This window comes from Chanodichthys erythropterus, chromosome 3, assembly GCF_024489055.1.
Source record: "Chanodichthys erythropterus isolate Z2021 chromosome 3, ASM2448905v1, whole genome shotgun sequence".
Classification (NCBI taxonomy): Eukaryota; Metazoa; Chordata; class Actinopteri; order Cypriniformes; family Xenocyprididae; genus Chanodichthys; species Chanodichthys erythropterus.
The window spans coordinates 69,224,154-69,241,954 of record NC_090223.1 but is presented as its reverse complement, the minus strand read 5'-3'; the positions used below and the strand labels follow the sequence as shown (position 1 = coordinate 69,241,954).

General features: G+C 36.5%; 1 protein-coding gene across 1 annotated transcript in view; it reads left to right on the top strand.

Annotated features, from left to right (window-relative positions):
* Nucleotides 1-17,801, top strand: part of LOC137006233 (zinc finger protein 135-like) — a 160,718-nt gene that overhangs the window by 81,415 nt on the left and 61,502 nt on the right. The window lies entirely within an intron of this gene.

Sequence of the window (17,801 nt, the reverse complement as noted above, 5' to 3'; positions counted from 1 at the left end):
CAAATGATGTAGCAATTCATTAGATTATTTAACTTTTAGATTATTGAAATTTTTTAGAACTTATATTTTTACAAAATGGGTAAGCCTAGTGTTCAATTTATATTTGTGCATATTAATGTCAAAGTGTATGAAACAGCTAAAACAATGGACTAGGTGCACAAGATGGCGTCATTACTGTATATTCTTAGGTTTGCCTCATACAAACATTTCCAGGCTTTTTGGAAACGAGTGGAGCCTGCAGTCAACACCAAGATGGTGCGGGTCACCAACACCAAGGCTGCCTTTGCCAGCAGCTCTGAGATTTCTCAACCAACAATGGTGTGCACGTGTACAATAATTATAATGCATTATCATTGTTTGAAGAAGTACTTTAAAAGTATATTTTACTTTAATGAATGTAGTAAGACTACAGTGTAGAAACACTAGTGGTGGAGGAAGTATTCAAGTACTAATACCACCATACTCTTACTGCATTGAATATGTTTTTTTAAAGGGTTAGTTCACTCAAATGAAATTTCTGTCATTAATTACTCACCCTCATGTCGTTTCACACCTGTAAGTAAAAGTAAATAAGAATAATCAGAAAAATTTACTTTATGTATTAAATAGTACTTGTGTAGTAAATGTATAAATAGTAAAAAACAATGGTGTAATAGTTAGTTTTTTTCACAGAAACTTCAACCCATAGATGAGCTCCTGTTGTTCCTCATGCATCTGTCAGTGGGTCTGCCTCTCAGGGATCTACCAGAACGGTTTGGCATTCACCGCACCACAGCCAGCAGGATTATTGCCACCTGGACTCACTTTCTATACAACCTGCTTGGAAGCTAACATCTGTGGATCCCACGTGAAACTGTCAAAACTCATCTTCCACCAGAGTTTTCAGCTTTTCCTGATACACAAGTGGTGCTTGACTGCACTGAAATATTCTGCCAGACTCCATCCTCTCTCCTGTTGCAGAGTGAGGTATTTTCCACATACAAATCTCATGCTACATTCAAGGCCATGACCGGCATGGCCATTACATTTGTATCTGGTCTGTATGCTGGATCCATGAGTGACCGTGAGATCTTCAAGCTGTCTGGCATCGCAAACCTACTCACACCGGACATGGCAATCATGATGGACAAAGGGTTCCTTGTGGACAATCTGGCTCCATGCAAGGTTTACCGTCCTGCCTTTCTCCCAAGAAACACCCAAATGAGTAGAGAGGATGTCAGGCAGACTCAATCCATTGCACGTCTAAGGGTCCATGTGGAGAGGTGCATCAGGAGGGTGAAAGAGAACAAACTTTTTGACAGAGATATACCACTTTCTGTGTGTGGAAGCATTGAGGAGCTACTCAATGTGACTTGCTTCCTGGTCAACTACCAGTATACGGACCACTGGTAAAGGCATAAGCAACTCAATGATTAACTCTGGTCTCATGTATTGACATTTCACCTTTTGCTTATATGGTTTAAAATTGATCAAAAAGTGTCATTTTAGAGGTCAATACATCAGTGCATCTGTCGTTACATGCACACATTCTGTTTGATTATGTAAAGTAATGTTCTGCATGTAAATGTGTAACCTAAGCCGGGTGAGGGTGTGGCTTTGAGCTGGTAAAAACCAGAGGCTGCACCAGGACATACATTCTCCATCCTATCCCGTGTCCAGATACAGGTTATTCCCCTGAATACCTATGATCTGATGCGGCTGGAATAGGATTTTTAGTCCTTGATTATGATTGGCATTGGAAGAATGTGAAAATACTCATTAAACCTTTTAAACGACCTCAGTATTGAGGTCGCAGGTATATGTGCGCCACTGCGACTTTTGATGTTGCTTGGCAAACATTCTGTTGAACATTGCTATAGAACTACATTGCTTGGCAAAATAATTATTTAGGAATCTTTTTTATTTATTTATTTTTTTTGCTGCATGTTTCTTTCATGAAATGTTTCCAGGTACATGCAGTAACTCTGCTTCTTTCTATGCCTAACATCACACTTAGTTGTTCTAACCACTGCTTTTTGGGGATTGTTGCTTCCCTAAACTCCATTCATCTCTGTATTTAGTGCTGTTTGCCTGGGGATCACATTCAGACAATAATAATACCAGCTGTATATGTTGAAACAAACGGGTGGGAGATCTTGGGTAAAATACACAAAGACTGACCATGTTGCATTTACAAATTAACCAGGAACACAACTAGCACTACTTTGTATGGCTCAAAATTATCTATTTTTCTTTTAGGCCAAAAATCATTAGGATATTAATTAAAGATCATGTTCCATGAAGATATTTTGTAAATTTCCTACCATAAATATATTAAAAATGTATTTTTGTGAGTGGATATGCATTGCTAAAGACTTCATTTTTTGGACACCTTTTCTGCATCCTCAGATTCCAGATTTTCAAATATTTGTATCTCGGCCAAATATTGTCCAATCCTAACAAACCATCAATGGAGCGCTTTAGTCAGCTTTCATGACTGGTTTTGTGGTCCAGGGCCACATATGTCTTCAAATGCAGTTGGGCAAGCTCATGTCAAAGCAGACAGGAATAGTAAAGAAAATTTTCTCATTGTATATTCAGTTTTTCTGCAGAATGTGTTATCTTAGCTCTGTGAGTTCATACAATGCCAGTGAATGGTGACCTAAAACTCTTCAAAATACAGCACATAAAACTGCAGTGCATTAATTTATGTATTCAGAAATGATCAAATCTCAGCAGTCATAATTCTGGATATACAGTGGTGCTTGAAGCTCTTAAATCTATCTATCTATTAGAGGTTAAACGGATCATTGTTGATCCGTACGGACCAAGCCCCACGGTTCGGCACTCATGTGATTCGCGGATCAATGGAGCAATCAAAGTTTAATGCAACAGAGAAAAAGGTTGTAATTTGCATGTGTTTTGTCTTGCTAGTTTACACATTAAATAGATATAAAACCATTCCAGCGCTAGAAGAGGCAAAAGAGGATTTAATTCAGTATAGCACACCACACTGTTATCGGTGCGCACAGACGCACATAGAAAGCTCACGCACACACAGAGAGAGAGGTGCATTTCAGATAGTTAGTGAACTCCAAATTGATTTCTCTTTTGTGTCCTCAGTGCACTTGGATGGTCACATACACGCATTATGTCAGTCAAAATACCCCTCTCAGCAAGTATTCTCATAAACACATTCGGTTATGTCTTAATTGAACGAGGTGAGAATTCGGATGTGTATCTAACAAGCTACAATTAGTACAAAATGCAGCTGCTAGAGTTCTTATTAGGTCAAGAAAATATGATCATATAATATGGAAGTAATTTAATGCCAAATGTTTTCGAAATAAAAAGCTTGTTGAATTGCACTAATTGAAAAAAAAATATGCATTACATTAGCTGTGCTTGCATTTTGATGCATTTTATTTTTAAGGCTTGAATTTTTATGGGCGAAATTCAACATGGTTGTATATTTAAGCTGTGAATATTTCAATTAAAAATATTTCACACATATTTTCATTATTAAAAATTCAATAATTTATTTTCACCTTTCAGATTTCACTTCCAAAATATTCATTCTGTTTAAAAATACAACCTATAAAATTCGACTAGCAATTTTCAGTCCATTTTATTTCGCTTTACAAATTCGCTTCCACAAATTCAGTGGTTAAAATTCGGCAGAAAATTCAACATTTCACATCCGGGAACTGCAGGAAAAGCAGTAGAGTGCCGATGCATGATCTCTATATGCTGTTAGTCTTCTTCACCAGCAGGTGTCGCTAGTAAGTCATGTACGGGTAGTAAGTCATCATTCATTCATAAAAACGGATTTACAGAAATGGAGCAAGCGGTAAGTGAATGCGTGATGATTATCAGGGCCAGTATAAATGCAGAAAAGCTGATAAAGACACAAAAGCTGCATTTGTGATTCTTTATGGTTACCTGTGTAGGCTACATAAGCAGCTTTCTCTCCAGTGAACGAGATTATAACGTTATTCCCCGATGCTGGTGTACAGATCAAATGTTAAATCTTAGGTAGACATATATTTCTCTCTGTTGTTTAATTTCCTCAACTTTATATAGCGGCGCTGTGTTGTAATACTAGGGTTTCCCTCATCCGTCATGGATTCAGCTGCCATCAGGACATATAAAAAGCTTAAAAGAGCTTAATGGACTCGTACAGTGATATAAAACACCAAACTCGCACCTCATTTGTGATGTAGGTTATACTATATAGGTTCCAAGAAAGCAGATACTCGCAAAGTTGTTTTGACGCTGAACGTTTGATATTCGCAAATTTAGGGACCGTCTCTAAAGTTACAACATTGGTATTCATGTTTCTACCTTCAATAGCGTTTAAAGAGAATGATTTACAGTCACAAAACCAACTGTAAAGTGTTCATCTAGGTCTCAGGTATAATGCAAACCTTTTAGATTTTTGATGTTTATTAAAATAAAATGTAACACTTTATATTAACTAGTTAATATGATCTAACAATGAACTGCACTTCTACAGCACTTATTAATCTTTGTTAATGATATTAATTCCAGCATTTACTAATACATTATTAAAATAAAGAGTTGTATTTGTTAACATTAGTTAATGCACTGTGAACTAACATGAACGATGAACTGCTGCATTAGTAACAAATGTATTGCTCATGGATAGTTCACGTTAGTTAATACATTATCAACCTTATTGTAAAGTGTTTCCAAATAAACTGTCAAATAATATGTAAATATTGCTATGTATTTCACTACTGTATGGGATCATACAAAAAAATGCCATAATTTAAATCTCAATAGCATGTGATGAGTATGATTTACAGTCACAAAACCAGCTGTAAACAGGGTTCCTACGCGGTTTGGAAAAGTATGGAATTTGATTTGAGTAATTTCCAGGTCTGGAAAAGTATGGAAAAAAGAAATCAGAGTATGGAAAAATATTTGTGTTTCCAGACTATTGTCTTTATTCAGTTTTCTAATTTATTATACCTGCAAACTAGACACTTTACAGCAAAATTAGCTCTTTTGAATCAAAATACATAATTTATGTGAATCGTGTAGATCCGAAGAGGTTTTTTTCAGGGCGAGTGCGTGTCTCAGGATTCTCACAAGAATCGAAAATGGGTTACTTTCCCATAGACTGGAGTGAGTCGTGATCTTTCTTGGTGCTCTGTGGCGTGATAGATCGCTGTAGCTCTCGTGAACCAACCATCTCTTCCACTTTAGTTTAGCACAAAATAAACATGATTGAACATCCGAAGGTATGTTGAAAGATAAAGTACAACTTACTGAAATCTGTATCACATGCAATCGATCAATCGTTGTTTCAACTGCAGAAAGGCATCAATAAAACAGCATGTAAAAATATCACATTTAGAAAAGCCATTCAATGTCCAAAAACTCATTATTCAGCTACAAAAATGAACTTCAAGAGGAGCATTTTGCTAAATATATGCACTATAGGCTATTGCATATTCATTGTATTTGTACTTAACATGTGCTTCGATATTAAATGTATAAATCTGTTTCATGACAGCCACCATTTAAATGTTTAGGCCAAAAAAAAAAAAAAAAAAAAAAAAAAAAAAAAGAGTAGAAAAATAATTGTCATTAAAAAGTTATATAAACTTCCTTATGTGTAATTTAGCCTATATGAAAGTAGCTTGCAAATCAGTTTTAATCTAATATTATAATGATGTACCAGCTGTGGTTCCTTGTATAATTTACAGCATTAGTTGAGAGAATTTTTTTTTTCTTTGAGGAAATTTGCCATGTACCTGACCTGATAGGCCCCAAATGAATCAATATTGAATCGAAGATAATCAAATCAAAATCAAATTTTCAAAATCAAAATCAAGCAAGCTTCTGAATCAAAATCGCATTCAATTGTGAAATTTGTGCACACCCCTACACACCACCTTTACACCTCTTTTTACTTTGCAGATGTTATAAACTTATGAATTTATAAAATATTACGGAAACTGATACTGCGCTTGTGTAGGCTACTCGTACTCGTAGGCTACTCTATAGAAATGTTTTGATACCAACAAATACTGACAACAGAACAGAATGGATAAATCAGAGAAGGATGTCTATGAAGTAAATGTGTCGAATTATTAGAATGTTAAACAAATTAAATATTTACGCCTATGTAGTGAGTGGTATGGTCAGAAAGGGAAACAAACTAAGTCACTACGCCAACCTTTTAAACAGAGAATATATTAGTACTTGTAGATTAATCCCCAGCAGAAGTCACACAGGAACGTAGTTTTAAGAAGAGAAGGGCCTAGACGTGAATACTAAATACAAAACTTTATTTCAACAATCAAACACTGATTTAAAAATCACTAAAAGACTGTAAGACCCCTACTACAAACATGAAGCAGAGAAAACATAGAAAAGGAGACCGAGGCTTACCAATGGCAGAAAATCGTTTGGAAGGAGGTCTGGAAATTTGAGTCTGGTAAAGTATGGAATTTTGAAATGGAAAATGTGTAGGAACCCTGTGTAAAGTGTTCATAGGTGTCAGGTCGAACAGTGATGCGCCCTACTCTCTCTCTCTCTCTCTCTCACACACACACATATTCAAACACACACAACTTAAAATACTTTTTACTTTTTTTTTACACATTCATCACACAATTTGTTCTACTTTGTTAATTTTATTTTTCCTGCTCATATGCTTTAGCAACAACGTAAAATTTGTATAAGCAGGATAATATATGAGCAGGAAAATAAAAATGAACCAAGTAGAACGAACTGTGTGATGAATGTCTAAAAAAAAAAAAAAAATAAAAAAAAGGATATGTGTATGTAGGCTACTTTGAGTGGGGTGTGTTTGAATATGTATGTGTATGTGCGTTTACAAGAGTTTGTGTGAGTTCAGGTGTGTGTGTGTGTGTGTGTGTGTGTGAGAGAGAGAGAGAGAGAGAGAGTAGGCACATCACTGTTCGACCTGAGACCTAGATGAACACTTTACAGTTGGTTTTGTGACTGTAAATCATTCTCTTTAAACGCTATTGAAGGTAGAAACATGAATACCAATGTTGTAACTTTAGAGACGGTCCCTAAATTTGCGAATATCAAACGTTCAGCGTCAAAACAACTTTGCGAGTATCTGCTTTCTTGGAACCTATATAGTATAACCTACATCACAAATGAGGTGCGAGTTTGGTGTTTTATATCACTGTACGAGTCCATTAAGCTCTTTTAAGCTTTTTATATGTCCTGATGGCAGCTGAATCCATGACGGATGAGGGAAACCCTAGTATTACAACACAGCGCCGCTATATAAAGTTGAGGAAACTAAACAACAGAGAGAAATATATGTCTACCTAAGATTTAACATTTGATCTGTACACCAGCATCGGGGAATAACGTTATAATCTCGTTCACTGGAGAGAAAGCTGCTTATGTAGCCTACACAGGTAACCATAAAGACACTGAATTAAACATAAATGCAGCTTTTGTGTCTTTATCAGCTCTTCTGCATTTATACTGGCCCTGATAATCATCACACATTCACTTACCGCTTGCTCCATTTCTGTAAATCCGTTTTTATGAATGAATGATATACATACTTACTAGCCGTGATCTGGTCTTAAACAGCCGCTAGCGACACCTGCTGGTGAAGAAGACTAACAGCATATAGAGATCATGCATCGGCACTCTACTGCTTTTCCTGCAGTTCCCGGATGTGAAATGTTGAATTTTCTGCCGAATTTTAACCACTGAATTTGTGGAAGCGAATTTGTAAAGCGAAATAAAATGGACTGAAAATTGCTAGTCGAATTTTATAGGTTGTATTTTTAAACAGAATGAATATTTTGGAAGTGAAATCTGAAAGGTGAAAATAAATTATTGAATTTTTAATAATGAAAATATGTGTGAAATATTTTTAATTGAAATATTCACAGCTTAAATATACAACCATGTTGAATTTCAGCCCATAAAAACTCAAGCCTTAAAATACAATGTATCTAAATGCAAGCACAGCTAATGTAATACATATTTTTTTCAATTAGTGCAATTCAGTAAGCTTTTTATTTCAAAAACATTTGGCATTAAATTACTTCCATAGGACTACCATATTTTCCGGACTATATGTCGCACAAAAGTTTAAGTTGCACTCAGCAAAAAAACACATTGTTGCAAGGAAAAAACATATACTGTATAACTTGCTTTGGTTTATAAGTCGCATTTATATTTCAAGGCCCATTTAATGAACACATTTCTGGTAAACAAAGGCATGGTTATAAACTTATGCTTGTCTACTTACAATTTAGACGTGTATATGAAGATATCTCCAAAAAACACCCCAAAATAAGACAAGACAGTACCAACTTTGCTATGCCTCATTTTATAAGTACAAAAACTATTTGTACTACTGTCGAAGTTTGGTACGATTCTGGGCATTATTAGTGGGGTAATGTACGAAGCATGTTTGGATCCATTAGTGCATGCATTTAGTTCATCAGCTTTCTCGACCAATGTTTTAACAAAGGATATAAGCTGATGAGGGGTTGTTTGGAACGATGTCAAGTTGCAAAAAACCCTAGGGTTAACTAACTCCGAACCATCACTTTAAATGTCTTACTGACATTTATTATGCAAAATGTATATTTTATGAACCAAAAGCAGATTGGGCTTCCAGATTTGGGGATTTTATTTAAAAAAGAACATACTGTCATAAAAAAATACCACCCCCCCACAAAAAAAAATCTTTATGAAATAGAAGAATCAATAACTTACCAGATCCCCTCTTGTTTTTAGGATCTTTGAATAAAGAAAGTTTCCGGACGATGTCCGCTCTGCACATTCCTCGCATGGCAGACCTATATGATCACAACTGACATAAGCATTACGGAAGCATTGATGTTTTGTAATCAACATTATTGGATCACTTCAGAATGCAGTATATCAATAAGATGATAAGGAAAAGGAAACAAGATATTATACAGATACCTCACTTTTACATGTACAGGCAATTAAAACACTAGGAATACCTTGATCTCTGATCTCTGTCTCGCTTTTTGGCAAGACAAGCACAGTAAAGGGCCAAGACGTTCCAAATACTTGCGTGTCTTTTGACAACTTTTTCTCCCTTTCTTTTTTGGGACAACTTCTGTGTTTTTGGTGTCCTTGACTGCAACAAGTTATGATGGACAACAGTATTTATAGGTTATTTTCTACATTTATTTTTCATGGTTCTAAAGTGGGCCTAAACCCAATGTGAATGAATGCCTACCGTGCTCTGCAGGCTGAACCAAATCACCACTGAATGTTGTTTGTGCCATGTCTTCACACTCAGCAACATCCATTGTGGATTCTGTCACTGCAGCATCTCCTCACACACAGTTTCATTTTCCTCCACACATGGGTTAAGGGTGAGCACCACAGTGTCAGATTCATTTTCCTCCGCACATGGGTTAAGGGTGAGCACCACAGTGTCAGATTCATTTTCCTCCGCACATGGGTTAAGGGTGAGCACCACAGTGTCAGATTCTAAAGGACCTTATAACAAAAGAAGAGTGTCATATAATGTTCTACCCATTACATAACAACAACATTTTTCATAGGTGGACATTACAAAGAGAGTTCACAGATACAGGCAATGTGATCATGTTTCATAAGAGCATAGTTGCAGAAAATGGATCTCCACATTAACTCTCAGAATAATTACCCTAGAGCTCAGGAAAATATTGAGACCTGCATTTTCTTTCGAGAGTAAATGGATGGTCACAAGCCATCAAACAATGCTGAGCTGGTTGAATATTTGCACCAGGAATGGCATAAAATCACCCAATATCAATGTCAAACACTGGTGGAGAGCATGCCAAGATGCATGATAGCCAATTATTTTGAGACAATTATTATTATACAATTATGATTATTGCACCAAATATTGATTTCTGAACTCTTCCTAAGTTAACATATTAGAATTGTGTGGTTTAATAACAAATATTAACTAATTTTCTTTGCATAGTTTGAGGTCTGACAAACACTTCATGTTTTTGTTATTTTGACCAGATGATATTTTCTGCAAATTTGAATGACAATATAAATATTTTTAATTTTAGATAAATGTTGTCAATAGTTTATGGAATAAAACCAAAATTGTTAATTTCAACCAAACTCATACCTATCAATAGTAAAACCAGGGATACTGATGATGTTGCAGTGTTCATGTAATGGTTTCCCCTGCATGTCTGTATCTTGTTTCTATGGAATTCCATTAATGGTTTTCCTAGTGTTTCCCTGTCTTGTGTCTAGTGTAATCCGGTTATGGTTTTTCCTTTGTCTCTGTGTTTAGATTAGTATATTGCATTTCTGGTTTTTAGTTTTTCCTGGACATGATTATCACAGCATTTATGGACTTCCTATGCTTCTTCAGTTCAGTTCCATTACTCACACCTGGTTTACGTTATCGGTATTTATATTTAGTCTGCCCCTGTTCTTTGATTCTTTGTCAGTCATTGTTTCTGTCTAAGGCTGTTACTGTACATGTGTGCTCTTCCAATTCAACTTCAAGATTTAGGATAATGTAAATGGCCAGTTTCAATTTACCAGTATTATATTATTTTATTTCACTTTTAATGTTTGTTTTGTAAATCTCAAGAACTACTGTGATGCTTTTTGAGAAATGGAATTCAGTTCAAATGTTCAAACAGTTTAGAATGGTATACTAGATGAGAGTGTTATGCATTTAGGATCTTGAGGCCTATTTGATTTTCTGCAGGGTCATTTAAGACACTGAGGGCCAGATGTACGTACATTTGCGAGCGCAACGCTATTTGCGCCTTGAAGAAGACGCAGAAAGCACTTTTATTGAGACCGCACCTTGCTTCATATTTACGTAGGTTGCAGGTGTTTGTGTAGTCTGCGCCTGTCTCCGCCCACTACATCGTACATTGCGCCCTTTAAACAATTGAATGGGCCTCTTTCTCTCTCTATCGGTCAGGTCAAAAGGGTGAAAAAAAGATTTAGCGATATGATCTGCTTGTTTATGAGTAGGCATCGAATTTAAATATTATACATGGCCGGAATTCCACACCGACACAAATGAATGCCATCTGGACCGAAATTACAAACAATGTTGTAATATCCTCGACCCCCAAATAGGTGGAAAAGGTGAAAAAAGATGGCAGGACCTTAAACTTTATGAAGAAAAAGTTGGCTTTAACAGACGATGCAGGTCCCGCAGTACACAAATTCATTGTACCACAATTTAAGAGGTTGTGCATTAACGCTGGTTGCTGTGGAATGCATGGAATGAATCGATAGCTGCTTAGATCACATTAGAAAATGAAAGTAAGTCTGAATAAGATAATTAGTCGTGATTGTAAATGGACTTTGTATAGGTCCCGTTTAGGCCTATTCATATTTTTTTATAATGATGTCTATATCCTACTGTACAAATAATATTCACCCACCCGGCCATTGCTGATATTAAAAAAAGTGACCGGGATTATTGCAACACTTAAAATGTTCATTTATACTCGTCCACACATGGTTTTGTATTTTCCAATTAAAATGTCTAACATGCTAATCTTTATGTGATCCTCCCATAAATGCATATGCATTACACGGAAGGCGCTATTAGCCATTTTCAGTTTCAGCGCCAGGCAGTTTGCGTTTCCACCTCGATGCAGCCTGTTTTGCATACCTCGCCATGCTTTCATGCGCAGTTTGCGAAACAAATACGCCTTAAAGTGGGTGCAAAAGCGTTAGTACATCTGGCCCTGAGGCCTGTAGCTTATAAACTAGGTCATAGGGTAGTGTCAAGTGTGGACATCACACACACAAGCCTGTTGATCTTGTTATTGTAAAGAGGAGGGATCTTCTCTTCTCAATTCAAGGCCACTCGATGACTGAGAGGATGACTGTGCAGTGTGCAGGATTTACAGAAAGGGCACAGAGAGTCCATCAATGGCTAAACTTATTCTTAAAATCAGAATGAGGCGCAGATAGACAAACTTATAGCTTACAACTCTATTATATTCTATGACTATCTCTTTTATACTAACAGGATGGGTTACCAACAGGACAGGAGACACAAATGTGACCAAGATAAGGTTACTACAGATCATCTTGAATCTGTTGAAAAGCAATGGTCATCAAGATGAGGTAACAGTCTTCTGTTAGACCTGGGATCGGCTAAGATGTTCAGTTCCAAATAGATAAAAACTGAGAGAAGTCAAAGTAAAGAGCAGTTCCTGGGCCAGAGGCCCCGAGAAGTCCTGACGTGGGAATCTTCAGGAATATTTTGAATTTGTACCTGACTGTTCCTGACCAGCTGTGATTGTCCTGTGTTGAGATGAGACAAATACTTTTTCACCGTGGCCTGCATTTTTGAACGAGACCTTTTTATGAAAAATCCACTGCATTACAACTAAAATTACTGTTATGGTACCCATCAATGTCTATATTTTAGCTATGCTACAGCTGATTCTAAAGATGTGTGGCTGGGTAGCAGCAATTCTTTTTCAAATTGAAAATAATAGTAGAATAATTGGTTTTACATGGTTACAATGTGAGATAATATTAATATGAAATACAGAATTTGGACAACTATTCATTTTTTCCAAATTTGCAAGCCCATTGTACATTCTTTTGCACCTATAAGATACACACAGATCCCTTTCTACGTCAGTGTGGCGTTGACTGGAAAACTGTCTGTACCTTGCTGCATCATATCCTCTTCCTGACCAGCTGACTCCCTAGCAGGGATACTGTCTTCAACTTCAGCTACCTTCTCCTTCTCCAGATTTCGGGAGTGTACTTAAGAAACAGAAACAATTTTACAAACACTTCAGACAATAATTATGAACATTTAGAAATCACAAATATGAAATAATTCTAAATTAAATTATTAACCATAAATGTACAGTAATTACCACCAAATACATGTTTCGATTTTGAACATTCACTCACACTTCAGGATTGACCCAAAGACCTCCTTCAGCTTTCCCAGAAGCTCCTCGTGAAGATTCAGCCCAATGCTGCTGATGACATCTGCAGTAAATGTTGATTTTTTTTTACTTCCCAAAAGTAATATGGGGTAGTATCCAACAGCTTCAAGGCGATCCAGCTAAAATGTGATCACACCAAGATATGTGTAAATTACATTGCAAGTACACTAGTAAACTAGTAACAAACTAGTAATTGTATTACTTATTTCTTCGTTGAATATGAAAAGCTGCAATATGATCTCCATAATGGACATATGGCTCTGCAACCCGATTTCACCCCTTGCTAACACGATTACACTGTACATTTATGTGTTATTCATACAACAAATTACATTTTTGTGTGCTATAGAAATGACATAGTTTTATATTGTGAACGGTTAAGGTTAGGCAAGAACTTACAGAGGTTAGGGTTAAGATTAGGTAAAAGTTTACATAATATATAATAGTGTACTGTAAGTACAGGGGTCTGCGTGGCATAGTTGGCTAAGTCGCTGCATTGCCGGACAGTCTGCGTCACGATGGTCGTAAGTTCGAGTCTAACATGTACTGTCTGACTTTCCTTGGGCCACCTGCACAAACCAGTGCAGAATTGGCATTGCGCTGCCCAGGGTTTTGTTTACTTAAATCAGATTCTCTATCCTGTCATGTCACTCTCCAGCGACTCCTTAATTAAAGTATATTCGGTTAATGTTACCCATAGGTCTCAAACCAGTTCCACGGAGGGACTAGTGTATGCTGGTTTTACTCTTTTACCTTGTACAAAACTGATTGAGTAGGTCAGTAATTGGTTAGGATCTCCCATCATCTGGCAGTCTAGGTCTTAATTGGTCACTACTTGAAGATAAAGACTAAAAACCAGCATACACTAGGCCCTCCGTGGAACCAGTTTGAGATCTCTGACGTAAACATTCTGTGCATGATCCGAATAAAGGTGAACAGCGAGAAAAAGTTGTTGGTTCAAGCGACATATGGTTGGATGAACCATGTGCGTGCCCCTTTTCATCCCACAGACCTATACAAGTAGCAGCGAAGTGGCAGACAAGGCAGGATTTGCAACATGGAATTGAGAAGAGAGGAAATTCTATACAAAAATAAATAAATAAAAAGTTATGATTTTAGTTTATATCAAACACAAAAAAGTTAGGCGTACCTATTACACGCCACCTTGGCACACTTAATTTTAATTTGGTGTCTCTATAGAAAAATAAACACAACATTATGTTAGATGTACACCTTGGGGTGAGATCAGGCTATGATACAGCTAGCCTATACAATGTAAACCCCAAGAGTTCATTATTTAGTTGAAAATGAATGCACCTAATAAAGTCGAGTACAGTGAATTAAATATACATATCACATGTTTAGAGTAGCTAAATGTTTAAAATAAAAATTACAGTAATACTGATATTTCACAACATGTGAGTTCACCAACTAAGAGTATTTGGGTAAAAAATAAATGTGGGTACACTGAAAAAATGGACAGTTGCGGTTGCAGATTAACAGCTTGACTCTAGCACATGGGTTTGGTTACAGTTCTTCTTTATGTTTTTGACATATTCAGACTTCTGAGCTGCAAACTTGGTTCTGGCATCAATCAGTCTTTTCTTGTAAGGCTGCTGTGCTTTGCAGTGAGGGCATTTTTTGCATGCAACATATATTAAATGCTGGCAAGCAACACACTGACGTTGGTTCTTCTTACCTCCCGGCATACCTGGATAAATACACACAGTTTTTAATGAAAACAAATGAAAAAATGCCCCGACCTTCCGGACCCCAATATCAGTAAAGCAGGCTGTCGAAATGTAGAACAATTGTACTTACTTCTTAATGTGTTCGGTTGATCGATTTTTTTCGCGATCGTCTGCAGTCACGATGGGCGAGAATGCACTCTGGTCCAGACGTGTGATGTCACAATAATCGATTCCCGCCAAGGCCTCCCGCTAAAATCCTCGAATCAGTATTTATGCGCGTAGGCGTGACTGTATGCTGCTGCTGCCTTGCGCGCACGATGTCTGACGTTAGCCAGGCTATTCTAAGCGTAGTTCTGAAATTGTAATCTTTAACGTCCGACTTGAGTGCGTTCACGCTTCACAATAACTGAATCCAAGTTGTCTAAATCAGAATTTTTAATTCTAATGTGAACTGAATAAACAGAATTGCTGTATCCTAACGAAATCACATAAGTATGTTGCACACATTTAAAATAGATCCATTGGTTGTGTGTAATGCATGTTAAACTTTGTCATTTTTGCAGCAATTGCAAATTTGGACAAAGTATCAGTCGTCTTGTAAAATAAATCTGAAATACAGAATGAGACTTACAGTTTATTAGCACGTATTTAGCTGTTTCCACTCTCAATTTAAATGGAGTGATAATGTGACAAATGGCCTTTAAGCCAAATGCATTCAAAATATTTTAAGGAAAATAATTGTTTGCAAATTATTCTAGCAAAAAAAGTACTGTATTTATTGCCCCTGTGAGAACAAGCTTGGACCCCCTGCATGTGGCCAGCCTAAACAATAATGTATATTGTAACTGGCCCCCCTAACAGTACAACTGGCCCCAGCTTGGCCCCCCAGTTTAAATGTTCTAGAACTGCCACTGGGGCGTTGGACTAAATGAGATGTTGGAGGGGACACATTTCATATTTGTAAGCGTTCTTACTATTATACTATGCCAGGGATCTCAGTGCAAATTGTAGTTAGGGTCCATCAAAGTTGTTAAGTGTGAATATATGTAACCATTGCATATATGTTCTGACTTAAGTCTTCCATGTTGAATGAGCTGTGAAAAGAATCAGACCATCTCGTACCCTGTTATCAACAAGATAACACTTAAAGTGTGGATTGAACATTAGAATTTGATTATGCTGAAAAATTGGGTAACCCATTTTGTGTGTGTGTGTGTGTGTGTGTGTGTGTGTGTGTGTGTGTGTGTGTGTGTGTTAATGCAGCTTATAGAAATCAAAGATATGGTATCTCAAAAAATTAGAATACAGATTTTCTAATACAGAAATGTCAACCTGAGAAGCATTTGCAAAGACTTTTTATCTCTCAATCTGGTTCAGTACAACCACAATCATGTGCTGACTTCAGATGCACCTGTATATATATTTTCAACCACTATGCGTGGACACTCCGCATATGTATTCATATTGGTTGTGTTCTGTTTTGAATTTATATAATCCTCAACCTAACAGCCAACAAAGTCTTCTAGAAGTTGAGGAATGAGGAAAAACTCTACAATGTTCCTCTACCAGTGAGATATTTAGCATCTTGAAATACAATGGTGTGCATAAAACTCCACCAACCTGCTACAGAATACATCTGTTCTCTCCAACACAGAAGTTGATGCATTTCATTCAGTCTGAGTGACCAATACTGAAGATACACATTCATTTGTGTCTGAACATTTTAGCAAAGCAATAAAAATAGTGAAATTTGAGTAACTTCCAAAATACCTCACAAATATATTGTCCAGTTCCTTTATATTTAGGAAGCGATGTGCACATCATCTACAATAAACATAATTGTGCATGTACTTTATTGTTCAATGCTTAGTGTTAGCAGGCAGCACCCATGGAAGGTTTGGCTTTAGCAACAGACAGGTTTTCCAGGCAAGGGCCTGAGGGCAAAACTGCCCCTTACAGAAAACAAAAAACAAATGCATTTTACATGTGAAAAAGCACATGTGATCACATGTGGTTTTTAAACACTTCACATTCACACGTGTGTTTACACCAAGGGTGTAACTTTGGGTTCCACATTGGGGGGGGGGCTGAGATCTAAGTTAATAATTTTCATTCATCATTATGATAAGATTTTTATTTTTATTTTTATTTTTTTTGGGGGGGTTGCACTGGTCAGTTTTGATTATTTACGGGGGGAGGGGGGGGTTAAATTACGCCTATGATTCACATGTGCGTTCACATGTGATTCATGATTTCACATGTTGAAATATAGCAATATGTCCCAATTAAATTACATGTGGTTTTTATACACTTCACATGCATCCACATGTGATCACATGCGTTCACATGTGAAATTCATGTGTTTTTTTGTAAGGGTGTTGTCTTCTTTAAATAAAACACCAAAAACTACAGCAACAACAAAAACTAATGAGGATTTAACAGGCTGAAGACACACCACAGGGTAATCTGTTGTCAGGCCAGGATGTTACTCCAGCAGTTTCGTTGACAGTTCGCAATTTAAATTATGCCAATTGTATAAACAATTATAAAATATACCTATTCGCTTATCACAGGTAAATGTAACATATACATTTTATTTTTTATATGTTTTGTACAATGTATAAAAAACAATAAAAAAAATATAAAAATTTATTGTACACAATGTTCAAGACACGTAGGCATATTTATATTAGGGTACTAAAGAGGTACTTTGGCTACAGTCACATAAAAATTTTGGGAACAACTGTTATAGGTTAATGTTATGTTGGACATTGCTGCATGAACATTTGCAGTGCCTTTCTAGTGAGATATCAATTTTTGTTATATTTAATAGACTCCAATGAATAACCTTTACAGATATATTCTTGAGAAATGCTTTTGAGCATAGATTTAAGTTACCCATCTGAACCCAAATATGAACTGGATTTACTCAAATATAAATAAATGTAACTAGACACACACATTCTCAAAACGGATGCAATTATAAAAATGATAACTGTTGCCATTTATTTCCATACTAGACTATACAATTCAATGAGTACAATTTCATTTAGCTGCAATTTATTAATCCGTACATTTATTCCAGAAGGATCCATGTAAGGCCAAATGTAGGAGGAAGAACATTGACTCAGTGCGGTGGAGAAAGAGGGACCAG